Consider the following 27,999-nt stretch of genomic DNA (forward strand, 5'->3'; position numbering starts at 1 on the left):
TGTACTGATCTGAATTATAATATTTCTGACTGTCAAAATTCCCCATAATCAAATCGAATTGAATTGAATCGAATCCTGGAACAAATCGATTCTGGACCTTAGTGAGACAGCTGCATTACTTAACAATATATTAGCCTCAGCATAAGTCAAAATTTAGAATAGCGGGAGACGTGCATTATCCTGGTTATTTTTTTGGCATATGTGCTTTTTGTCTTTTTTAGCAAAGAAAAATATCTTAAAATCATCAATAAAACCAGGGAGAGAAGGCTTAGCGTTCCTCCATTTAGCACAATGGATATGATATTTACTCAAAAGTATGATGATGTTAATAATGTCTGAGACATCCAATGCTAGATGATCCATATAAAAAAAATTATGATGTAATTCAAACAGTGGCACATCATTAATATTTAGGGAAATCCAATTTTTTAAGTTGCACCAAATACATTGTGTGATAGGGCATAGAAAAAAAAGATGTTCTAGGGTTTCATTTTCATCAGTACAAAAAGAACACTGATCCACCTCAAAGCCAAATCTCTTTTTTTAGAAATTCTGCCACAGTATTAGTTTTGTTTAAAGTGTTTCTTTAACTTTAGGTAGAATAGGCTATTTCATAAATTTTTAGTATGCTTTTGTCATGGTCCTGGGTCGTTGACCCAGCGTTTTGTTTTGTGATTATGTCCCTCTGTCTAGTTATTCTGTGTCCTCCCCCCTTGTGTCCGGTTCGGCTTCTAGATTTCCTGTTTTGTTCTGAAAGTCTGTGTCTGTTGTCATTGTGTTCAGCTTGTGTCCTCCAGTCATCATGTGTATTCAGATCAGCTGTTCTTCCCTCCTGTGTGCGATTACCTGATTACCTTGTGTGTATATATTTAGTGGGTGTCGGTCTGTGTTTGTTGTCGGCTCGTCTGCGTTCATCCATGTATCACTGCGTTAATCTACATTCATCTGCGTTCTATGGTATTCCTGTCTCTGCGTCTCTCTGCCCCGCACCCCTTTGTATGGTCCCAGGTTTGTCACTTAGTTTCTCCCAGTTTAGGTTTCCGTTTGTAATTACTCGTGCTTCATTGCCTGTTTTTGCCACTACCACCCTGTAAATAAAACGTCACTCGTATCATCAGTTTGCTGCATTTTGGGTCCTCCTTTTCCTCCACACCACACGGCTCCCTCCGCCAGCCGTGACAGCTTTATCCAGTGTATATGAAATAACTAAATTAGAACCATGCCATGTAACCATTCTGTTGTAACTATGAAATATTTTGTCTTTGAAGAAACTACTAACAAATTTCTTATTGCATTTTTATCAAACAGCTGACATTGCCCTAGCAATAAATTTGGGAGCACTGATGAGAAATTATTGTATATCATAAAAATTTTAATCAAATGAAGCAGAGGCAGTGGGACCAGTTCACAAAATTTGTTATATTCTCTTTGAGAACAGTTTAGACAATATTTTTCTGAAAAGTCTGTGTAACTTAGAATGACACCGTTATCATCCAACAAATCTGTTATGAATATAATATTTTTGTTCAAACCAGTCACTCTTGAAAATTGATTTTTGATTAAGTGTTATTACCCTATTATTCCATAAGGTTGAATTATGGGGAGAAGTTGTGGGTAAATCTCATTTTCTGTCACGGTCCTGGGTCTCCTGACCCAGCGTTTTTAGTTCATTGTGATTTTTGTATTATTGTACTTGTGTGTGATTTATTCTATGGCTTCTAGTTTTGATCCCTTGCCCTTCATGTCTCTCTGTGTCCCCTCTGTTCTGTGTAATCGTGTCTTTGCATGTTTGAGTTTCTTGTTTTCTGTCACTCTGCATTGTGCATTATGTTCTCATGGTTGGTTTTTTGTTACTCTCTCTAGTCTAGTCTCTTGTGTTCCCAGCTGAGTATTTCCCTGTGTATTTTGGTTCTTAGACCTCTGCCTTATGGTTTATGTCTCTGTATTTCTTAGTTGCTGTCTCCACTGTGTCAAGTTCGCGTCTCTGTGTGATACTTCCTGTTTTACTTTGATGGTCCGTGTCTCATGTGAATGCGTCCTGCTTTGCTTGTCTCGTCAGTCCTGATTTCTCCCATCTGTGCCCTCCTTCTGTGTCTCATTCCCCTCGTCTCCCTTTGTGGTTGTTTCATGTTTCCCCAGCCCGTTATGTCTGTGTTTTCCCCGTGCTCTCTCTCCTCCTGTCTGAACCTCTGTGCACTTCCTGTTTACTTTGTGACTCTCACGCCTGTACATGTCATGTTCAGTTCACCCCGCCCTGTCTCGTTATGATTATCAGTGTCACCTGTGTTCCCCGTGTGTTCCCACTTTCCTCGTTAACCCTCTGTGTATTTCTGTCTGCGTCTCCCTCTGTTCGGCGTGACGTCGTCCCTCATAGCTGCGTGGATTTCCCTGTGTCTCTCTGCAAGTGTTAGTTATTGTTCCCGGTTTAAGTTTTGTATTTCTTGTGATCTGCCTTCCAGCATTAAAGCTGTGATTTTGAGTTCATTCCCTCGAGTCTGTGAGTCCTGCATTTTGGGTCCAACTCCCGCCTGCCGCACAGCGATTCATGACATTTTCCCAAAAATGCAACGTCTGTTTTGGAAAGTTTGATATCTTTATGGGGATTTTATTTTCCGCAAAATCACATTTCAAAATAAAGTCTAATCCTGTATACTATTTTATTAAACAAGAATCATGGGATGTGGAGCTAAGTAGAGTCTGGCTGTGACAGACAAGATTTTAACCATTTAATTCTAAGGGTGCCAACCATAAATTCCAATTCTGGAGTTTTGATACCACCTTTATTGTATCCCTTCACAAGCTGAGATCTTTCTATGTAATGGGTTTTATTCCTCCACAAAAATTCGAACACATTTCTATTTATGGTTTTCATGGTATTTATCGTTTTTTTATTTTTATATCATTTACGTGGCGCAAAAAAGGTTGGGGACTGCTGTACTAGCAGGTTGCTGAGTAGAAATCCTTGTAGTGTTTTGAAATATACCACTTTTTCCATCAGTTTCCTTGTCAGGAAAGAACTTCCTGTTCAGCGGAAATGCCTCTGGTTTCAGTTGTGTGTGTGAGAGCTAAAATTTCAGTTGTGTGTGTGAGAGCGTTTCAGTAGTGTGTGTGAGAGCGTTTCAGTAGTGTGTATGAGAGCGTTTCAGTGGTGTGTGTGAGAGCGTTTCAGTAGTGTGTGTGAGAGCGTTTCAGTAGTGTGTGTGAGAGCGTTTCAGTGGTGTGTGTGAGAGCGTTTCAGTGGTGTGTGTGAGAGCGTTTCAGTAGTGTGTGTGAGAGCGTTTCAGTGGTGTGTGTGAGAGCGTTTCAGTGGTGTGTGTGAGAGCGTTTCAGTAGTGTGTGTGAGAGCGTTTCAGTAGTGTGTGTGAGAGCGTTTCAGTAGTGTGTGTGAGAGCGTTTCAGTAGTGTGTGTGTGTGAGAGCGTTTCAGTAGTGTGTGTGTGTGTGAGAGCGTTTCAGTAGTGTGTGTGTGTGAGAGCGTTTCAGTAGTGTGTGTGTGTGAGAGCTAAAATTTCAGTGGTGTGTGTGAGAGTGTTTCAGTTGTGTGTGTGAGAGCGTTTCAGTAATAATGTCCCTTACGGCACCTCATAGTTTAAAGCGTGGAAGTACTGACCTTACTTTGAGTTTGATTCCATAAAAGTGACAAAAACATTAGTGTCCGCTGTGCGTGGGAAGAAAACTTCTTTTTACAGCGAAAAAACCCCTAAACTTCCAACAAGCACCGAGTAGCTACGACGTAATGGGCAAACTCACAGAGAAACTCGCGGATTCTTCAACTGACCGCGGCACACCTGCACCAGGGTAAACCTCCGCCTGCCCCACTCCTGCTTTACAGGTGAAAATAGAGCAACAGGACCGCTGAGTCTTTGACTTTATTTATTTTCTGCTGTGTTTTACTTGCATCTATTTGAAAGACTGAGTGTAAACACAAAAAATATTTTATTTTATGTGCTGGAATGTGCAGAAAATAGGTTTAAATGTTAAACTAATTTCTTCCAGTCAGAGAATGTTGCATATAATTAAATGTTTGCTTGATGCATAAAGTTAAAAGATTAAAACTAATAAAACAAGTTTTAAAAAGAGACTTTTCCATTTGATTACATTTTGTATGATGGATTATGCAGAAAAAGTAGAATTGGGCTGAAAGATCTATCGCTTTATCACCTCTTCAGGTTGTAAATCGTGTTTTTAAAAAGTAACTAAGTAACTAAGTAATTAATTACTTTTGAAAATAAGTAATCAGTAAAGTAACGGGATTACTTTTTGGGGGAAGTAATCAGTAATTAGTTACTGATTACATTTTTCAAGTAACTTGACCAACACTGGTGACAACTCCCTTGGCTTTCGTACTTGCGCTTCGCTTGAACGACGTATTGTTGTTGCAGTTAGCAATTAGCCTATCGTTCACTCAAAAGCCGCGATGGGTACCTCGACTTATGAAAATTTTCGACTTACGAAAGACCCTCGGGAACGAATTAATTTCGTAAGTCGGGGTTCCACTGTATATAATTCCGGTTATCCTGCTTAACACTATAAGGGATAAAGGGTTAAGGAACTACGATTACATTTTTTACAGTTTAGCTTGTGTTTACTACCATTTTTTTTGTCACCACACAGTAAACATTAAGTAATATATAAAGTGTCCATTTATCCTCCATTCCTGGTCCATTATCTTAAGCTGAGGCTGCTTCCCCTCGCAACCCAATCCGGTACTAAGTAGAGAGGCCCAGTTTCTCTGGGTCTCATCCTGGTGGGACGTGTCCAAAACACCTCACCAGGGAGGCATCCTAACCAGAGGCACTGAAGAAGAATTCTTTAACCTTCAAGAAGCAGAGTTACTCTGTCCAAGTGGTTCACTGGAGCTAAAGAAAGAGGACTGAGGGCTGCAAGGGTACAAAGTAGAGCTTACAGCTCTGTAAAAACAAAACAAAAAAGAAACCCTGCTGATTCAAGATAAGCTTTTGAGTTTTCCATCTGACTTTCCCATGTTGCTACAGTTCCAAATATCTAAGGAATTTTGTTGTAGTTTGACATTTCTAGTTTTTAAACGTTTACGCACTTTGGAATACAGTTACGTAAAATCACAGTTTTTGGACAAAATAAATGTGAAAAATATTGTTTTGTGTCCCCTCGTGATTTTTGTAATGGTTATATTTACAAACTAGTTTTTGTTTGCGGTCAGCTTTAATATATTTGGTGTCTTTGTGTCACAGAACCCGTATTGGCCGTCTGTTAAATTGATTTTGTTGCTGTTTTCCTACACGGGGCCCATCCAGTGCCAGAAATTAGCCAATTCAAACAAGAAGTAAGTTGCAACTACAGAAGTAAGTAAGTAAGTAAAATTTATTTATATAGCACTTTTTAAGACAAAAACGCTGTTACAAAGTGCTTCACATAAAAACATGTCAAACGAACAATATTAGAAGAAATATAAAAGCATATCAAACAGGCAATAGTACAATATAAATATAAAATAAGACAACATATTACCCAAATGCCTGTCTAAACAGATGAGTTTTAAGCTGTTTTTTAAAAGAGGCCACCGTGTCGATGGTGCGTAGTGAGGAGGGTAAACCGTTCCACAGTATTGGAGCCAGGGTTTGAAAAGCGTGATCCCCCTTTGTTTTCAGACGAGTCCGTGGAGTAGATAGACGACCACTATCAGTGGATCTAAGAGTTCACTTTGGAGAATAGGGTTTGAGAAGCTCCGAGATATAGATGGGGGCCTCACCTTGTAGAGACATAAACGTAAAGGTGAGGATTTTAAACTTATATCTATACCCAATCGGAAGCCAATGCAAGGATTTTAGTATAGGAGTGATATGGGAAAATTTATTGCTGTGGGTTAAAAGCCTTGCTGCAGCATTTTGAACCGCTTGGAGCCGATTTAGTGAGGCCTTAGATACACAGGAGAAAAGTGCATTACAATAGTCTAGCCGGGAGGAAATAAAGGTGTGGACCAGCATCTCCAGTTCGGTTGTGGAGACAATAGTCCTGAGTTTGGCAATATTTCTTAAGTGGAAAAAGCAGGAACGGGTCACGGATTTAATATGAACGTCAAAGGACAAAGATTGGTCAAAAATTATCCCAAGATTCCGAGCAGTGGCTTTTATTGTCGACGAAAAAGCACCCAGATGTTGACTAATTTGGGGCTTGATATTCTCTGGGGCTAGGATTAAGCACTCTGTCTTATCTGCGTTCAGTTGCAGGAAATTGTTTGTCATCCAAAGATTAATTTCCTTAAGACAGTCCATAAGAGTGGATAGCTTGTCTAATTCCCAAGATTTAAAAGAAATGTATAATTGGATGTCGTCTGCATACAAATGATAAGAAATATTTTTGAAACCGCTAATGATCCGGCCTAAGGGAAGAATATATAGTGAAAATAACAGGGGGCTTAAAACCGAACCTTGTGGAACTCCACATAGGAACTTAGCCACGTCTGATTGGAAGTTTCCCACTGAAACTAGAAGCGTCCTATCTTCCAGAAATGAGGTGAACCACTTTAGAACAGATCCTGATATCCCTACCATGCAATTTAAGCGATGGATTAAGATCTGATGGTCAACGGTATCAAAGGCTGAACTAAGGTCCAGAAGAACCAGGACTGAGCAATCACCCCTGTCTGCAGCCATCAAGAGGTCATTTGTGACTTTCAGCAGAGCTGTTTCTGTAGAGTGTAACTTTCTAAAACCCGATTGGAATTTATCAAGAATGTTATGCTTCTCCAGCGCTTTCTTTACTTGTAGCCAAACAACTTTTTCTAAGATTTTAGAGATAAAAGGAAGTTTTGAGATGGGTCTGTAGCTTGACTGAAGTGTTGGATCCAGGTTAGGCTTTTTCAGCAGAGGTTGAATAACCCCCTGTTTAAAGCACCTGGGGACAGAGCCAGATAGCAATGAATGGTTTATCAGCGTGACCACAGAGGGCCCGATGGTCTCAAAAACTTTACAAAATAGATGAGTAGGTAAGACATCAGCTAAACTCGTTGAAGGATTCAATTGAGTCAGTGTTTCCAATAAATCCTCTAAAGAAACTGGGAGGAAAGATTCCATAATTATGGAGTGTGGACGATCATAGTTGGTGGGGTTACCTGAGGGAGTTATGTTACCTCTTAGGCAACTAATCTTATCTTGAAAAAATTTTAAAAATTCATTACAGTCTTTATCTGAAAAGACAGGTATACATGGCGTTGGGGGGGAGACGATGCTACTCACTGTATCAAAGACAACTTTTGGATTTCTTTTTCCTACTGCAAGTAGTTGAGAGAAGTAAGTGGCTCTTGAGTCTGTCACCATGTCATTAAAGGTAGATAATAGTTCTTTTAAATGGAGCTTGTGAACCTCGAGTTTTGTGATTTTCCACAGGCGCTCGGTTTTTCGGCATATTCGCCTAAAGCTGCGGATAGCTTCTGTAAACCAGGGCGGGCATTTAACAGTACTGCCTTTCCTGATTTTAAGAGGAGCCACTTTATCTAGAATTTTTTGACATTGTGAATTGAAGGAGGCCATCTGCTGATCTATATCATCTGTTTCAGATAAATTGTTATCAAACAATTCCATAAATTCTTCTACCGCTGAGTCGTTAATTAATCGTGAACGCTTCTCATAAACAGAGGGTAGAGTGTCATAAGTAAAAGAAAAGTCAAATAAAAGGTATTTATGATCACTAATAAAAATGTCTCTGCAATGGACTGGGCCGATATCCAAACCCAGTGATAATATCAGGTCCAGGGTGTGGCCACCACTGTGTGTTGGCCCAGTCACATGTTGGACAAGGTTAAAAGAGTCTAAGAGAGTGAGAAAATCCGAAGCAGCGTGACATGAACTGTCATCAACATGAAGATTAAAATCCCCCAGCAGAAGAATTTTTTCCAGCTTAATGGTGGAGGATAGAAAATCCCCAAACTCCACTAAGAAACTCCTAGCTAGTCCCGGTGGCCTATAGATTAAAATCACATAGAAGGGGTGAGTCCTATTGATCTTCATCATCTGGATTTCAAAGGAGTTAAAGGAGGGGGTCTTTACCAGCCGACAGAAAAAGGAGATTCTAGAAATAAGTGCCAACCCACCACCACGTCCTGAGAGACGCGGTGTGGTTAAGCACTTACAGTCTGCTGGACACAGTTCATTAAAATGGACAAATTCCATATTCCGCTGCCAGGTTTCAGTTAGGAACATAAAGTCCAAATTATTCCTAATGAAAAGGTCGAACCCACTGATAAGGCCTTTCCAACTTTTTAGCTCATGTTGTCCTCATGTTGTACCCACTAAGAACATGAAAAATGGGGCCTGGGTGGGTTTCTGTGTGCTTTGCCCCGTTGGGGCCCATTTAGTTCCCAGATTTTACCAATATACCACCAAGATGGGCTTATAAAATGGGGCCATTATGGAACCCGCAGACAATCCCACTTTAAACCCACGTTTTAGCTTATGTGGTACCCACATGGTACCCACAAAAAACTTGAAAGGTGGGGCCCGGGTGTGTTTCTGTCACGGTTCTGGGTCATTTTGACCCAGCTTTTTCTGCTTCTGTTTTGGTGTTTTCTAAATTATGATTTGTTTGGGTTTTTGAGTTGTGCTGGTTTGATTTTGTATTAAGGGTTATTCTTGGTTTTGTTCTCCTTACGTTATTTGGTGTTCTGGCCTCTAGTTTAAGTCACTGTCTTCTCTGTTTATGTTTTATATTCCTTCTGTCAATCTCTCAGTGTCAAGTTTGCGTTTTTGTGATTTATTTCTTATTTCCTGTTTTATTTTGATAGTCCCAGTCCTATGTCAGTGTATTCACTTTTACCTGCCCCTGTCTCGTTAATCCTAATCTCTCCCAGCTGTGTCTCCCTCCTGTTTCCCTTTCCCTGATTACTCCCTGTGTATATAAGCCCTGTGTTTGAATTCAACATTAATGAATTAATGGAAGTGGAGGAAGCAAGAAGAATGAGTTTAGTAAAGTTTGACTTGCCTGACTGTTTTCATTTTGCTTAAGGCGCCTTATAATCTGCTGCACCTTATGGTCTGAAAAATACGGTAACTACATTCATGTTTCTCTGTTTAGTTATCATGTTTCACTTCCTGTTTTATTCTGGTAGTTATTTGTCCTGACTAGCTTGCGTTCGTCTGTTTCTCTGACTGCAGCTGTCCTCAACACTGCTGCTTACTCTGTCCCAGAGTAATAACCAAGCACAGACATGAACATTCTTACACACTGTTACAGGAGCCTAATCGTTCTTTGTGCTAACGGTTTCCGAGCTAGCACGTCTGTTCTTTCCTTTCAGTGTTTTTGTTGATGTTTCCTTTCATGTCACAGTCAGTTACAGACAGACCACCTCAGACCACTCTTAAGTGCAACTTAACATGAAACATTTTATGTTTCCACTATATTTTTAACTGTAATACCTTTTGATGACTCACACCATATTACATCCACATAACATCATCGTGTTATTATCGGGTCCTACATGTCAGAATGAAACAAGGAGAACCTGATCAAGCATAAGTATATGACGAGGCCTGAGGAAAGTATTTTTGACTTCATCGCCTAATCCTGAACATAGTTGGGTTTAGGTACCTGCAGCTCCACAAGCACATCACGAGGTGACAGATCTTAAACTCCAAATCACAAAAACTAATGCTGGTAGAGGGGTAGAATAAAAATGCAGACAGAAGTGCTCATTACATCTTCCCACTTTCCCACTGCAGCTGTGAATATATTCTCAGAGTTGAGAGTAAATGGTGTAGCACATACACAGGGCACAGTTATCCAGGGTTGGGCTCAGGGTTTAGATCTGAAGGTTAATAACTAACATTGCAAAGCCAAGGTTAAGTTATTGGTAGAAACATCGTATGGCATCACACCATAACAGCAGACTCCACTAACAACCCTCTGTGCACATCAACATTCACTACAACACTTTCACGAAGATTCAAAACTGTGTCGACTCTGATTGCATGAAGAAACAGATTTAGTTTTAAATGATCTGCGTCCACCAAGCTCTGTGGATAATGATCAGTTTCCCTGCGACTGGTGCTGCAGCAAAGAGTGTTTTCTAATGCTGGGGACTGAATGAAGATAATGGCAGGCAGAACTCTGTATACGCTTTCATCTGATTCAGACATTTTTAGACTTTATATAACAATTAAAGTGTTTGGCACACAGCGCACAGGAGACTGAGAGCCTAAAAATGATCCTGACTTCATATAGGAAAAACATTTGGGTCAAAGTACCGAAGCCTGAACAGGATCAAGACAGACAAAAAGCAACTGTGTGGACATAGATATAATTCTTCTGGAATAATTTAAAATCATTTATAACTAAAAGTGCCAGACTATAGTTTAAAGTAGAGATGATCTTTTCCCATATAATTGTCTAAAAAAGTAACAGAAGTGTCATACATTAACACTACATAAAATCAGCTTTCAGTAGGTTTTAGTGATATTTGCCTTCTTTTACCACAGTAGTCTTAAAGCAGACTAGTAGGTATGCTGTTGTAAGCCTGCACAGGTGAGAGGTTTGTAAAAACAGGGAGCTTACATCTGTACCTCAGAATCACGATTTCTTCATGGCTGATTCCTTTTGGACTCTTTGAGTTTCAGGTATAACATTATAAACAGCTGTATCAGAAATACACAGTATCATAAGTAAGCTGTTAAAGGTGACAGTCTAGCAGTTTGGACAGATGCTATCAATCTATCTAAAAGATCAAGCATAGCACCCAGCAAACAAATCAAGTGCAGTAGCAGCATGTAGAGCAGCGGTCCCCAACCCCCGCCCCACGGCCCGGCACCGTTCTGTGAGTCGTTCGGTACCGGGCCGTGAGGCTCGGGTGTGAAATTGATGGTTTTCAGGGTTTTTATCGTTAACTCGGTTCCCCTGGGTCTTTCCTGTATTTTGAAAGAAATGCGTTACCATAGCGACCAGAGAGCATTAAGGGGCAGAGAGGAGGATGTTACTCCCAATGTTGTTGGCGCATTTTAGGAGGACGCTGCTAATAAAGCTACACAATGAATTCACGTTTATTATTATACCTCAGTTTTTGTCTCGGTCTTTTATTTTGTTGTATTTATCCGTGTGGTGTGAATAAGGCACGGTGAGTCCACGGGTCACAGTTTTGAGCCATCTTTATTGACATGCATCCCACCACAACTACACCAACCCTTGAGTCCCCGTGTTGTAACACGGCGGGCATGATTGTGGATGCCGTGCAGGTGCGTCCGTGCAGCAGACCACGCCCCACCACAATCCGCCACACCTTAAAGGCCGGTCCGTGAAAATACTGTCTGACATTAAACCGTCTGTGGAGCAGGTTGGGGACCGCTGCTGTAGACCACCTGTCAGGTAAGGACAGCCTGGAAAGCGCTAAACAATTCTTTGTGGGCTTCAAACTGATACCCGCCGCATATTTGTACCTAACAGTGTCTGAATTTGGTCCCTGAACTTGACCAAAAGCCTGATCCTTTTTTTAAACGGAGGGTAGACATTACATCCTCTGGTGCTCTCAGATCTATTCGCATGTCTTTGTAGTACAGTTGCCAGTGATTTTAAACATATAAACAGAGAGAGAGAAATAAAGTCATGTTACGTTCACTGTGTTGCTCAGGGTTCACGCAGCTTGGAGCTCAAGGTTAGCAGGCCTGCAGGGGCTCACTCAGCTCCAAGAAAACGTCTCTTAGAATCAGCACATTCAACTTCACGACTGCCTCATGCAGTCACACGCACACACCCTCAAAGCTTGTTGCTGCATGATCATTTGATACGGTTATCTGTAGAAGCTAATGTCCTGAGTCTGTGACTGTTATGGTGGGTGGGTGGGAGTGGGGGAGCTTGTTTGTGTTTTTGTGTGCAAGTGTTTTGAGTTGATCCCACTGAAAGTCACCTCTGATAGCCATTATACACCCACACGCTGAAATATCCCTCAATTTCTCTTACCCCCTACCAACTAACTCCCCCACAAAGCACACTAAACAGCCACAGTCTGTTGCTGTGTTTCTCTGATTTACAGAGGATTTACAGCAATGCCACAACCATATTAATATTTTGGCATCAAGGACTATTTGGTGGATCTTAAGCACAGCAGTAGATCTGTGACACGCTGCCGAGGTTTGGGAATCAAACATGTTTCTGAATCCGTTGTTTTCCATCATATATCACAGCTAGCCTGTAATAATTGTGTGTTTGAATAAATATACGTGGCCATCGCTCTTTTCTTTCAGCACCTGCATCTGTAATTTGAGCGTACCGGTGCACAATTATGCAGGGGGGCTCTGTCCTTTATTTGTATGTTGTGAGTCGTATGTGGCTATAAATCACCCGTGTTCCTTTGTCGTACTGCTGCCTGCCTCTCAGTCTGTGTTCGGTGATAGATCCTGACACGCTGCTGTCTGAATTATTGATTGTCTGATCTGAAAGTTTGATGCTTAGCCTCAGGGCTGGATTAACCTGCTGCCAGCGCGGCCATCTCCACCTCTAAGGTAACCGCAGCGCTGACACATGAATACACATGCAAACTCATATATTCATATATACAGGGTGGGCCATTTATATGGATACACCGTAATAACATGGGAATGGTTGGTGATATAAAGTCCTGTTTGTGGCACATTCGTATATGTGAGGGGGCAAACTCCTCAAGATGGGTGGTGACCATGGTGGCCATTTAGAAGTCGGCCATCTTGGATACAACTTTTGTTTTTTCACATGGCCCTCCCATGTGACACATCAAACTTATTGGTAATGTCACAAGAAAAACAGTGGTGTGCTTGGTTTCAACGTAACTTTATTCTTTCATGAGTTATTTACAAGTTTCTCACCACTTATAAAATGTGTTCAATGTGCTGCCCATTGTGTTGGATTGTCAATGCAACCCTCTTCTCCCACTCTTCACACACTGATAGCAACACCGCAGGAGAAATGCCAGCACAGGCATCCAGTATCCGTAGTTTCAGGTGCTGCACATCTCGTATCTTCACACCATAGACAATTGCCTTCAGATGACCCCAAAGATAAAAGTCTAAGGGGGTCAGATCGGGAGACCTTGGGGGCCATTCAACTGGCCCACGACGACCAATCCACTTTCCAGGAAACTGTTCATCTAGGAATGCTCGGACCTGACACCCATAATGTGGTGGTGCACCATCCTGCTGGAAAAACTCAGGGAACGTGCCAGCTTCAGTGCATAAAGAGGGAAACACATCATCATGTAGCAATTTCAAATATCCAGTGGCCTTGAGGTTTCCATTGATGAAGAATGGACCCACTATCGTTGTTCCCATATACCACACCAAACCATCACTTTTGTTGTTCCAACAGTCTTGGAGGGATCCATCCACTGTGGGTTAGTGTCAGACCAATAGCGATGGTTTTGGTTGTTAACGTCACCATTCACATAAAAGTTTGCCTCATCACTGAACAAAATCTTCTGTGTGAACTGAGGGTCCTGTTCCAATTTTTGTTTTGCCCATTCTGCAAATTCTGTGCGCCGACCTGGGTCATCCTCGTTGAGATGCTGCAGCAGCTGGAGTTTGTAAGGGTGCCATTTGTGAGTAGCTAATATCCGCCGAAGGGATGTTCGACTAATGCCACTCTCCAGTGACATGCGGCAAGTGCTACGCTGTGGGCTCTTGCTGAATGAAGCTAGGACAGCCACTGATGTTTCTTCATTAGTGACAGTTTTCTTGCGTCCACATTTTGGCAAATCCAACACTGAACCAGTTTCACGAAACTTAGCAAGCAGTTTGCTGACTGTAGCATGGGAGATGGGTGGTCTCGTAGGGGGTCTGGCATTGAAATCTGCTGCAATGACCCGGTTACTGCGTTCACCACATATCAACACAATTTCGATCCGCTCCTCACGTGTTAACCTCTTCGACATGTCAATGGCTGTGAACAAAGAGAAACTTGTAAATAACTCATGAAAGAATAAAGTTACGTTGAAGGGAAGCATAGGAGATAAAAACTTTCCATACTGTATAATTCTTCTAGAGGTTCAAGTCCCTTTAGGTGATGTGAACAGCACATTTATTCAGGACTACTTTTAAGTTAAAAAGGTAATTCAAATCAAATATTAGAGAACAACAATAATTGGTCTGGTAAAGCGAGAGAGGAGGCCGACATGGTGGTGAGAGGAATGGTAGCATTCACACTGTTCCATCATGGTGTCGATAGGAAGAGAAATCTTGACAGTAGAATGTGGAGTGAAGAGAGTGCTTGACAGGATCATAAGTTTGATCCTGGAAATCAAGCTGGAAATCTGTGGATAATGTTGGAAGCTGTGAGTGCACATGCTCCACAAGTTGGATGTCTGAAGAAAAAATCTGGAGTAAGCTGGATGAAGTGGTAGTGTCCCCAAAGGGTTAGACCGGTGATTGGAACAGACTTCAGTGGACATAGGTGGACATAAGGAGACAGAGATGATGAGGTGTTGGCAGGTATGGTGTTAATGAGAGAAATGACAGATGGTGGTGAAATTCACAAAAAGGATGGAAATGGCTGTGGTGAGCATATATTTCAGGAACAGGGAGAAGTGGACGGTGACATATAAGAACAAGATGCACAAAGGTGAACTACATGTAGTGCAGCATCTGTAATCTGAGAGAGAGACTGTTAGATGGTGGCTAGGCAACGTTGGACGGTCATTTGTAGGATGACTTTCAAAATCACGAAGAGAAAACAAGTGAAGGCAGAGGTCAGCAGGTAGTAGTGGAAGTTAAAGAAGGAAACATATTGTACAGCGTTCAAGGAGGAGTTGAAACAGGCTGCGGTTGGTAGAGGAGAGGATGCATGAGAAAGTCAGGAGCGGCACAGAAGTACACAAACATTTTAGAACAACCCAGTGTTTCCATTTTATATTGAAAATTATGCAGTTTAATGTCTCGTTGCACTCGGAAATGAAAGCATGGTACAAATAAGGAGTTGGAGTTAAAACAGAAATCATGGAATCAGTTTATAGACCAAAGTGAGTCTAACCTTTGACTCATCAGAGTCGCCTCCTTTGCAGATATAACCGCTGAACACAGCCGTGGCTTCTGGCTACAGCAGAAATCTAATCTTCTCCCATATCTGTAGCAGAAGTTCCCATAAACGTGGACCTTGTAGCTGCTTTGCTTTCACTCTTCTGTGCAGTTCATCCCAAACCAGCTCGATGGGGTTTAAGTCTGGAGACTGTGCTGGACCTCCATGTTTTCAAGCTCACCATCTTGTTCTTTGTTCCTGAGGTAGTTCTGGCACAGCTTGGATTTATGTTTGGGGTCTTTATCCTGCTGTATGATGAAGCCCTGACCAACTAGGTGCATACCAGAGGGTCCTGCATGGATGCTGTGGTAGCATACTGGCTTTGGCATTAATGGCTTGTCCTAAAATCAAACTGATATCAGTATCTCTCGCTCGCCCTGCTGTATTTGGATGCAAACATTGCAGCTTTTGACACTAACAGCACCAAAGCAGCATTTGTGATTTGAAATAATGCTCTCATGAGCACTAACTGACTGATAACATGCATAATACTGTAGATCAACTGTGTGATTTAGCACATCATCCCCATATCAGCATAAAGTCTGGAGAATAACTTGGTTAAACAACATTTTAGAAGGATATTAAAATGGTGCTTTACATGTTTTATGACACAAGTATTGTTTTCCCCGGAAAAACTAAAATCTAATTCTAGCACCTGTCCCCTCCTGAAACTGTAGGGTGCCATTTATTTTATCAAATACATTTGGGTCAATGATTACGTGCAAGATGAAATTATAAATGTTTTCACAGATTTTCTGTTATATTCTACCTTCAGATGGAAACTATGAGCAGGTTAGCATAAGGGAAATGTTTGTTGGTACAAATAAAGAAACATGTTTTAGGCATAACTCCAAAACTCTGACATGAAATGTAGCCAGTGGATATAATGTCTGACCTGTTGCTGAGATCAGTCAAATTCTAACAGCTATTTGAACACAAAATCAAATGACACAATTTCAGCTTGTAGTCGCCAATGGCGAGTACCTGCTTTTAACAAAGTCATTAACAAGTCAAATGGTGTCACAGCGTTAGTCAGGGTTTTGGATGATTTAGGCTACGTCCACACTAATACGTTTTCATTTGAAAACGCATCGTTTTCTGTCATATGCTGTGGGAGTGTCGGGTCGGGTGTGGTCCAGGTTCCTGTTGTCCGTCCCCTGGGGAGGAGTTGGCCAGCTCATCACCTGCTTCCAATTTCCGGGGCTCCATCTAGAGGGTTTTTAAGCCAGCACTGCCTGCCACTCCTCGCCAGTTCGTCCTGCTACCACCCGTGGTAAACTTGGCCTCCTCTGTGCTCAGACTCTGTGTGCCTGGATCGTGGGTTAATGTGTTCTCCGTCTCCTGTATTCTCCAGATTCATCACCCGTCGTACTCACCAGCAGCGCTGGTTCTGTTTCCGTCCTGTTTTCCAGTCTGCCCAGAACCCTAGGACCACACACTCATCTTCTCCTCAGCCTGCCCTCCAGCCCGTACTTCAACTTCCCTGGACACCTTGGAACCTGGACCAGCCTCCCCACACTCTCAACCATCCCTGGAACGCTCCCACGGCAACCCCTTCCCCGCCTAATAGCCGGTGTCCACTAGTACCACTCACCTCTGCCCTTTACTTGTTTCCCATTCAGTAAAACCCTTCTCCTGTGTTTGCAGAAGTTCCCGCCTGTGTTCTCCCTGTGTTCTACGTCTGTTTCTCCGCCCTCGGGCCTCCCTCAGTTCCTGCAAATGATTTCTGTTAGACCCAGTCTTGTTTAAGTTCCTTTTCCTTTCAATAAATTGTACTTAGTTCGAGCAATTGAGTCTGCTCTTGAGTCCACTGCATCCTTGTTTGTGACAGTTTTCTCTCCGTGGCCTCCCGTCCACACTGAGACGGCGTTTTCGGTCAAGGAAAACACAGCGTTTTGAAAACGCTCTCCAAAGCAGAGACATTAGAAAACACCACTTGCACGTTGCAGTTTGGACAGAGAACCTGGAGCTTTTTCGAAAACGATGATGCATTTGAGTCATGTGATGCAGTCATGTGACCAATTAAACAAAGATAGTGGAGGGCATTATACAGCTGTTGTTGTGTTTGACAGCCCTGTTAAAGATTAATCAGTCTGCACGGGCTCCAGAGAGCTTTTCTTCAAATTCTTTAATTCTCACTCGCTTTTGCAACTTTGTACTTTTGTGTTACTCGCAGCAACAACTCCACCTCATTGTGAGTCCATTTAAAAAACTCGCTGCTTTTCCTCCACATTTTGCCGACGTTTCAAAGAGCCGGAAAATAAATAAGTGGCAGACAGAAATGAGGCAGGTCGAATCTTCTTGCGTTTCTCGCATTTTCGGCCTTTTCAATGTGGACGCACAACTCTGTGAAAACCACTGAAAACGCTAGTGTTTTTGGACAAAAGCGCCATTTTCAAACGTATTCGTGTATACGTAGCCTTAATGAAGAAAGAATCCACAAACGTCAGCACAGATAGAGCACAGCAGGCTCAAAGTCTGAAGGCTTTATCTTCAACACCATCGTGCTGTGGACGTTTGTGTCATACTTCGTATTCTGTGAGATAATAAGTCAGAGTTTGGAATAATGGAGGCAAACTGCAGTTTAGTTGTATAGACAATTACAGAACTAACACGTCTTCGGCACCATGCGTCATTCATCATCTGTGTTCCTTCCTGATCTCAAAGCTGACAGGTTTGAATGAATTCTTGCCCTTTCTCATAGTCTGGCTGCACTGCTCTCCTGCATTGTTCGGTGTTGTTCAGTAACTACATGACAAATAGACAAATTGTCAATCTGTGTTGATGTTACAACTGAGTGATTTCTTACAAATGAAGCTCCCATTGTGAACACGTCTCCTGTTTGTTAACCGTCATAAAGAACCTTCTCCAGTGCTCAGGTAACAGATGCACATATGTGGTAGATTTAGCAGTAAAGTAATTACAGCCTTGTTGGGTAAAGCCATAAACTAATGGCCTCCATCAAACAGTGCTGCTGGCTGTATTGTTAAAATGCAAGTGGCTTTATTTATTGGTCTTTCCTCTGCCAGTCCCGAGCCTTTTCCTCTCTCCATCTTTTTGTCTCCTCCTGTGTGCTGTTTCTCTTTGCTTATCTGTCACATTGCTGAGGTGAGTCCTCTGTCTCCTGATTTATTCATGATACGACTTTTAATATCATTCACTATGACACCAGAGTCTGCATCTCAAATTAAAATCCTTCAGGCAGTGTGTGTGCCCTGTAGTGTACATTGTGTAGTTCGCAGTTTGTGTGTGTGTATTTGGGAGCAAAAAGAGAAAATCTATGAGAGCGCATGCTTAAATAATTTGGTGATTATATGAGGACATTACAGAACCGTAACATCAACCAGAAGAATGAATTATAAGTGTATACGAGGGCAATCCCAAAAGTAAGGTCTCCTATTTCTTTAGAAATACAAACCACCTTTTACTTTCTATAATATTTACGTCATTTTAAAGGTTGAAGAATTATTTATTTTTCTACATAATTGGTTGATACATTTTTGTCGGCGCTGTGGCAGTTTTAGGATGCCCGAGTCATACCAGCTCGCCGCCAGGTCTGTCAGGGAGCGTCGAACCTCGTCTTTCACCTCTTCGTCGGAGCAGAATCACCTTCTGACCGCTCTAAGCTCTCTGCCACACTTGCAAACGTTTTTACACCTACGTAATTGGCGTTGAATTTCAACCGGTTTAAGGCTTTTTGTGTTCAAAAATCGAAAAACTGCACAAGCCTCACACTTGCCAAGCCAGGGTTGAGCATCCCAGTGAAGACGTGCACGCTTGTTTGGGAGAGCAGGAAGCATCAATCGCATCAGTGTGGCCAACAGCCGCACAAACAGTTTCCCTCCGTCCCCACCCCACTTGGGATTGACCTCGTGTGTATATATATATATTCATCCTTTATTACATATGCGACTCATCACTGAAAATCTCTATGGTAATATGGCATCTCAACAATTAGCCAGGTGTAATTGAGTGAGGTGCATGATTGTCACCAGCAATTGCAGTGATGGAAAGCCATGCCATTCACGAGTGTGTGGGTGTCGACTACGAGCATGGCTCCATGTGTGTCTCCGTGTTTTAATGGGCGCTATAAGCTTTGATGGAACATTACCAGTTTGTTCATGAGTGTGTGTCAACATATGTGGGTGGAAAGGTGCGCTTCTGAAGAGCTTTCTCTGTGTGAACGCGTGGGCGGGATTTTGTATGTGTTTATCAGTATATTGGAGAATTTGTCAGAAGCAGCTGAAAGTGACAAAGAAGGGAAAAGCCACGTGATGACTTGAAGAAGTGTGCTTTTACACAGTCCGTGCTGCCTCCAACACTTCTGCCCTTTCTTAAATAGAGACATGCTAAGACTTTGCACTTGTAGTTGCTGTGTGCTTGCTGTCATCCTCGTGGAGCTCATTGCATACGCTGAGCGCTGCATACCAGTGATGTGGTTCACAAGTGTGGAACCATTTAGATAATATAAGAAGTCTTTAAAGACGCATATAGAGTAAATGGCAAACTGAGTGAAGGAGATCTATTATGCTTTTTGTTATTTTATATCATATATATTATAAATGTGTACACTCATTATAAACAAGGCTAGCTAGTTGTGTGTTCACACCACATCACAGAGGAATCTTTTGTTATGGGCCTGGGTTAGTGACCCAGTGTTTTTTGAGTTTTATACTTTTGGTTTTTGGTTTCTTCTCATGGTGTCAAGTTTTTTAGTGTTTCTTGAGTTCAGTTTTAGGGTTTGTTATGTGTCCCTGTGTTCTACGTTTCCTGTTTTATTGTGAAAGTCTGTGTCTTATGCCAGTTGTTCAGTTTGTATTTCCCCTGTCTCGTCTTGTCAATCAGAATAAGCTGTGCCTCCCTCCTGTGTGTCGTGTCCTCGTTCCCCTCTGTGTATTTATAGTGTGAGTTCCCTCGTGTTCGTTGCTGGTTCCTCTGTGTCGTCTCTCCTGTGTCTTCCTGCTTCCTCGTCTCCCTTCCGCAGCCGTGACATCTGCAAAAGTTTGCAGAACATTTTGTCCTGCGTTAGCTGCTTTGCACAGTCAGGAATGTAAACATTTAATATGAACAAAATAAGCTCAGATCTGATTCAATGGGCAAGACCAGAAGTGCTTGTTTCAGATGCTGAGTGAACTGAGGAGCAGTATCAGATAAAATAAATCATACGTTTCGAGTGGGGCTCCATGCTAAAAATATGCAACTAGAAAGAAGCATTAAATGTCTATTTTAAAGAAGAACCTGGTGATTATCAGCAATATTAACTGAACTGCAAATAATCAAAGATATGAGCAGTGATTCAGTTTTACATTCATACGTTCTTTATAATGCTACCCATCACCTCGGGGGTTACTGTGTTTTCTCAGCCAAATTCTGACATAGTTCAACAACTAAGTTAAACTAAGTAATGGTAGTAACTTCACTAGACGCAACTGCAATAAGTCCCTCAAGCTGCGACTAAGCTTAAGGAAGTGCTTCATTTAACAGCAGCTTAATGCTCCAGCAGCAATAGAGGTAACTTGTAGTAATGAGGACACTGGGAGTGTGAATGGTTGCCTGTTCTTCTGTGTTAGACCTGCAATAGACGGGTGACTTGTGCAGTGTGTACCCTGCCTTTAAACCAGTGGGACAGGCTCCCAGTAAACAGAAGAAAACTGATGGTAAGTCAGAGTTTCGGGAAATATCTGTCGTATCTTTTCATTCGTCAGCTTGTACAGCTAGCTTTAAAGTATGTCTCCCGTGCTTTGTACACTGTGCTTTCTAACACATTACTGTGGCATTTCCCTGCTACATGCATGTAGCTGTATGTGCATACTGGTCTGTGATGTCTAAAGCAGGCTCTTTCTATTTGTTGTACAGTGTGTAAAGGTGGCTGGAGGTTTAAATATTACATAAGGTTCCCTCTTGCTGCACTGTTTTAAATAAAAAGTTCACACAGTCCCAGCTGTTCACCAAAGTTTATAACCTGTGTTTTGTTTTCTATCACAATGTATTTATTTTATGACACAGCAGTGTGTATGCTGAGCAGCTTAGCAAAGGAAAAGATGTTATCAAAGCAAAATGACACTAACTCTTATATATATATATATAATTAATATATATATCATAATAATCTGACAATACTATAATATTGGCCATATTATATTTACATTACCACAGGCTTTAGTCTCATGAACAACATGAGCTAATTGTTATTTACTAACTAATCTTAAATGACTGTTCAGCACAGAAATGAAGCCCAACAATCATGTTTACAGTCCCGTGGTCTCAGCCTCAGATACTCAGCTAATCACAGTGATGTCATGACGAAAATGAATGACCAACAAAACATTTTTCTCCTTCATTTCTGTCAAACAAAGCTGTATGTAACGTGTGTCGCGGTTAGTATCATGGTTGCTAGGCAACCTGAACAGTGCGACGAAGCGTATACCGTCCCATTTTACAAGCCTCTCACTTCCGCACTTCTCGTACGCACCGTACGTAGTACGCGTAGTGCGCGTTCTTCAAGCATGCAGACCCTGAATTGGGACACAGCCCAGGAAAGCTACAGAGGCACAGAAAGGCCCCAGGTGACCTCCTCATCGTGAAGCAGCAGTGCTAACCACAGCATGAGGCACCAGAGTACAAACCAGTCAGAAAGATGTTTTAAAATCACAGGCCAATGGTATCATAGAGACAAACAAACTAATCAGATTAAACAACAACTGAGCAGAAGTGGCTGCTGCTGTTTGTGGTGTTTAATTCCACAGCGTCTCAGATTTAACTTCAGACTTTCATACTAATACTCTGACACTGCATTTGTTGATTGTACCAATCATCATCCTGTCTCATACTGGCAACACAATGATTCTTACTATAATTTATTTGTCTCTTTGAGATTTTCCTGAAACATTAAAAGTATTTTCCTCTCTGCAAAAGTTGGTTCTGTTGGTACTCATGACCACGATTAGTGGTTGTTGATCAATGGTCATGAGGATTTGCATTTACTTCTTGGTTCTGTGCAAACAGCTGGTTTATTCTCCTGCCTTCGGTCTCTCTGGTGTATCTCTTCAAGTGGCTGGCCAAGGCCGTGAGTCGTTGCTTCCAAGTTTCCAAGGACTCAGGTATGGACAGCTTGCTGTACGCCTTTCTTCATCACAACAGTCTGCAGCTCCAGTGATTGGCTTATTTCCTCTGCACTGCCTTGATCTTGGCCTCTAGTCTTCTTCTCCATGTACTGCTCCATGTGGCCATTCATTTTGTAGCCAAGCATCTCAGTGATCACTGCTGCCTGGTATAGATCAGCTGATTAGTTGTGGTGATGGTTACAGTAGGTTGTAATGCTGCATTCACACCTTCTAGCAGACCTTCACAGGGTGCTTCATGTAGTCTTGTAATCGGCCACGGAGGTTCCAGGTTTGTAGCCCTGCCATGATCCTGTCTTTCAGGTCAGCTGCTCTCACACTCAACGCACCTTCAGTTGGACTTGGGTCCCAATCCTTAGTGGTTGTGATTTCCTCTCTGACCTGACTTCCTGCTTCCCCGTTGCCATACCTTTACTGTTTTACCTCATCAACATCCTGTTGTGATAGCAGTTCCTAGTTCTGAATGTTGGAATACTGAGCTATTAATTGCTTTGATGTTGGGTATCAAAGTTTCAATAGGACATCTAACCGCTGGGGTTACTTGCATAGTAGTGTTAAATGGTAAAATGGTGAAGAAGGAGTCAAGATGGTCGTTTTAAAGGTTTAAAAGGTTTATTTTCTGCTAGTGTTAAAGTTCTGGTTCAGACTGTAGGTTAACTTCAGGGAGAGCCAAGGCCAGCATAACAAACAAAACATCCCTGATATGACAATAAAAGGAACTTACCTAACTCCGAAGAAAACAAAATATACAACCTATAACCATAACCTGCCTAACAACACAGAAACAGGAGAAAACAGGGGATCAAAACAAAAGGCAGCTGTCCCCTACAGGCAGTCTGAACACAGACACATAAAATGCACATACACATCACAAGCCATGTAAGTCTGCACAAGTATGGCAGTCAAAAATGGCTGGACGGCCCAGACACACAGCTGCATTACATAGGGCTCTGCTGCTTGGCAGTTAGGTGGAGTCAGTGAGCAGCATTCAATCAGAACAGAGGAGGTGGAGCCTGGACAGAACACAAGGGATTATTTAGCAAGAGGGAAACAGCCTCCTTCTTGGTAGTATTCAAAGAGTGCTTGTTCTCATCCATTTACGCCTTCTTGGTCCAGCCGCCCACATCTCACCTGTGTCCTGGTTCCTCAACACTTGACATGGACCTGATTAATCAAGCAGATATGGTTTCAGTTATCTCTTTCTCACTCATATCCAAAGTAGCTTTTGGGCTTCTAGCCTAGGGAACCTAACTCTGGATACAGATGCTCCCAAGGCATCTAAACATGCATACATGGAGGATGAAGATTGTAATAATGCCAATAGAAAGATAAAGGACAGTTCTATAAACTCTTTTGAACAACTTTCAGCTGTGCATTACTTCCCCTAAAGCACTGTGAAGATTAGGAACGTCAATCAGATTTCAAATAGCACAGTGAGTGTACAATATCCTGTGTGCCACGCACAATACATATCATCTTAGCACTTGTTTAAAATCATTAATCACTATTGTTAAGTGACAGTTTAAAAAGAGCACATCTAAACGGGCAATGAGTGACAAACAGGAACTGCTGTGTCGTCGGTCTTTTTCAGGCTCTCATGCACAAACAGAGAAATATGTATGTGTGTGGACTAAAAGGCATCCTGGTGGAATGAATTCAGAGGATCTCCACATTCTCTTGGCCTGCCTTTGGGTCATTATGTGTGCTACCACCTGGCCCTCCTCTTACCCATAAAGCTGCATTGCGTTGCATCAACAAATACCCGAAGGACAATAGCAAGGGATGACAAAGGATGAAGATGAAGAGGAGGGTGGGTGCATGCTGTGCCTCAGAGTGAGGGCATGGCCCAGCAGACTCAGCAGTGTCCCAGCGATGCGGGCTGGTTTTTGATGTTTCGAGCTTGGAGTGGGCTTGCTTTTTTAATGTTATGCAACTTTGAAGATGGAGTGTTTGAAGTTATGCATGAATTGCACTCATTTCCAGCTTCTTCCTGGTTTGCTTTTGTTTTTTTCTACCATCTCCTTTTTTCCTTTGAGTTTTTTTTATTATTATTTTTTCTGAGAAGCACAAGTTATGTGTTTGAAGTGAAGGAGTGTTTCAAGGGTACCCATTGTGCTCGTGGTCTTTCCACATATGCATGTTTTAATTACACTTAAGTGCTGCTGTGTTTTATACTGTCCTTCCTCTTGAAGCATCTACACTCGTTGATTCATTCAGAGCCTGCTCAAAGGTAGATTACAAGGGGAAGTGTCAAACTGGACTGGTATAAAGCAGCGGTCCCCAACCCCCGGGCCTCGGACCGGTACCGGTCCGTGAGTCGTTTGGTACCGGGCCACAAGAGTTGAGGCTCAGGTGTGAAATGTATGGTTTTCAGGGTTTTTATCAGTTTTCAGCGTTATTTTGTTATCGTTTTTATCGTTTACTCGGTTTTACTGGGTCTGTTCACGTGTGTTATGAATAAATTTTCTTTTTTTCGGTACCGGTACTAGTTTTATTTTGTTGTATTTATCCGCGACACCTTAAAGGCCGGTCCGTGAAAATATTGTCGGGCATAAACCGGTCCGTGGCGCAAAAAAGGTTGGAGACCGCTGGTATAAAGCACTCTACCTGAGCACCCAACACACAGAGCATCTTAGGGTTGGTATCTTGCCCAAGGATATTTGGCATGCAGACCGGAGCAGCAGGGATCAAATCACCAACCTTACTTGCTCTACCTTGTGAGCTACAGCAACCCCAGTGATTGGCTTATTCTTCAACTCATATTTGATTTTTTGTGAAAAATCCAATTAATTTTCAATATTTGACTTGATTTAACACATTACGTTTGCTGCAGTGACCTTAGTTGGTTTGACAAGACCAATTTCTCAAGGTGGGTGAGTTTTCTATTGGCAGATACATGTGTAATGTATGCAGCAAACTAGCGGAGCCAGTTTACTTCACTTTTATTATTTAAGGATTTATGAAGTATGTACAGTATGAGGGCTACTGCTAAGCTGTGGGGCCAAGTGGGGGCCTTGGAAGATATTGTAACCACAGGGGGAAACAAACAGTGCTTGCACAGTTTCACACATAAATCTGGAAGCTGTGGAACCTGATACAGCTTCCAGGTTAAATTGCATGTTTGACTGGAACAGTGGAAAATGACTTTCATTCCTGTTGGTTTGGTGAGTTTCATTGTATCAATGAATAGCAATGCTTGGGTAACACTACAGGGCGTTCAGGGTGCTACTTTAGGACTTCGAATTTTTTTTAATACTCTGCAAACACTCACTCTTAAATCCTTAACACAGTGAGACCACATTCCCTTAAAAAAACAAAAACACCTAATTTCCCACTCATGGATGTTACGTCATGGACCCTGGGTCTTGAACTTTGACAGTCTCTTCTATATTCTGAGTTTTATATTTTCTCATAGCAGCATTTGCTGCTTGGTTTCATTATATTTATATTATAATGTCACATCTACTTCTGTGTTTGTGTTTTATTCCTTGAGTCTGTGTTTATTTCCACCTCCCATGTCTGACAGCCTTCGTGTCTCTGCTTCTCTTTGTGATTTGTGTCAAGTTGGTCATGCTTCCCCTGTGCTGCTGTTGCACTTCCTGTTTTATTTTGGTGGGTGATGTTCTCTGTCTTGAGTCAGTTTACTTTTCCCAAGACTCATTATTAACTATCCCCACCTGTGTTCCCACTGGTACCCACATCCTCATTGTCCTGTGTTTTGTCCCAGTCTCCCCTTGTCCGTTGTTGAGTTGGCCCTCATGGTTGTGTTTCTTTGTTCTGCATTCAGTCTTCTATGTTTTGGATTCTGTGCTCTACATATTATTTGTTTTTCTCTGTATTGTTAATTACCTGTATTCAAGCTTTGTTTCGAATTCACTCCTGGTTTCTGATCCCGGTTCCACACTGCCGAACACTGACGTGTAATAACTGCAGTGAGTTTCCTTTCTCTGGCCACAGATCAGGTGGTTGTTGTCGTCCACCTGCTTCAGTCATAAATGACTGAATGTAAATGTGTCGTTGCATATTTAGTTCAACACGTAAGTAGATACTGCCTGATATGGAGCTACAGTGCTGTGAAAACATATTTGCCCCATTTCCTCCTTTCTTATCACTTTTCTTGGTTCAGATCAAACCAGTGTTAATGTCAAAGATGACCTTAGCCAATCAGAGGTGGCTTTACTGGTGTGTTTCAGATCATCATCCTGCTCCATAGCCCAGGTGTGCTTGAGCTCCAGAGATCAAACTAAAGACCAAACATCGTCCTTATCATATCATTAGAATTCAAGGTCTCAGTTACAGATTAACCAGTATTTACAAACTGGACTTTGTATTTACTCTGATATTAAAATAAAATGTAGCTAATGACCTGAAACATGTAAGAATAACAAAGTAACAAAAGACTAACCAAAGCAAATCAGGCAAAAACCAGGAGAAGTGAGATCACTAAATAACAGCACACTCATTTTTTATAAATCCTTATATGTCACCTTAAATGGGGCCATTGATATATGCAAAAATGTCGTGGATTACAGTTATTTGTATCAAATCCATGTAAACAGTATCAACATGTATCTGATCTCTTCGCATCAGAAGAAACTCATCTAAAGTTTGAAGGAGTGCAGTAAACCAGTGTTTCAGCTTTGTATTGGTTCTATTCTCATTCGACTCCAGGGTTTTTTTTTTAAATGCTTCTAATAAACAACAGAGAGCTGCTCGGCACCATCTATCCCTTCTCTCTGCTCCTTGTCAAAAAAGACAAATGATGTGAATACTTCCTTTTAAGAATGCTGCAGCCCATTTTGGTTCCTTCCGCTGGAGCAATAGTACTGTTCAATATTTAGGATCAGGCTTTGACAGCATGGAGGAGGAACCATTATCCCATTGTCTTGTGAAGTTGCACAGAGTGGTTTGGATCTCTGTGATGTGCACTTTTAATGAGGCCCATTAAATGAAGTGGCAGCTCCTCACAAGGAAAAGTTGGTTGGTGTTTAATAGTTTCACCGCAAGCTTACATAAACTCCTTTAATTCGGTGCTCGGGCACTCTTTCTGGGCAGCGCCGGGAGAAGGTTCCCTTGCTTTGCCGTGAGGCACGCAACAGCAATTAGCCATCCTCTGGAGTCTTAATTAGGGAGCCACTTCGACCTGAAGATGAGTGCGTGAGAGGACCACACGTCGGTCAACAGCCAAACAAAAATAGATGGAAAAATAGAGCTTCCAATTAATTACAGACTCCAAATGAGCATCCAAGTAGTCGTGGGCCTTAAAGGCAAGAGGAAAAAAGTCAGCCAGGGCTGGTTTGACTCGAGCGATGGAAGGCTGCCACCAATTTACAGGCGTGCTTTTACATATATTGAAGAACGCTCATCCGCCAGCTTGCAGCACCTGGGGGCTCGCAGATCTGAATGATCTGAGCATGTGCGTTAATATGTTCTGTAATTAGCTTATAACTGACTGAGAGGCGATTGTCTTCACCAGCTTATCCCTCATTTGGTTAATTGGCATTCAGTGCATGCGTGTTTGCTTGCATGTGTGTGTAGCAGGTTATACCTGCTTTTGTTCTCCCTCTCTGCCTCACTGTGAAGCAGGTAACGCTGCTGTGACTATGGTGATGAGAACAGCAGAGACAAAAGACAATTGCCATGGTGACGATGTACAATATTTAGCACTCGACGGTAAAGATGATAAGGTAACACGTGAATGTTGAAGACTTAGAATTAGTATTATGACTGCGATCAGCATTAAGGTGCAGCAGTGACATCAGTCACAGGCTGGGTGATGAGTGCGATGGTGGCGATGAGTGCTGCGGTGCAGGTTGTGACAGCTCCGAGGCCCGAAGCCCACAGCACGGCTCCGTATCAGATTACTGCTGGTCTGCAGG

Source organism: Copadichromis virginalis, linkage group LG22 (genome assembly GCF_057382275.1).
Source record: "Copadichromis virginalis isolate Kocher_CV1m ecotype Utaka linkage group LG22, C_Virginalis_male_GT1.1, whole genome shotgun sequence".
Taxonomy (NCBI): domain Eukaryota; kingdom Metazoa; phylum Chordata; class Actinopteri; order Cichliformes; family Cichlidae; genus Copadichromis; species Copadichromis virginalis.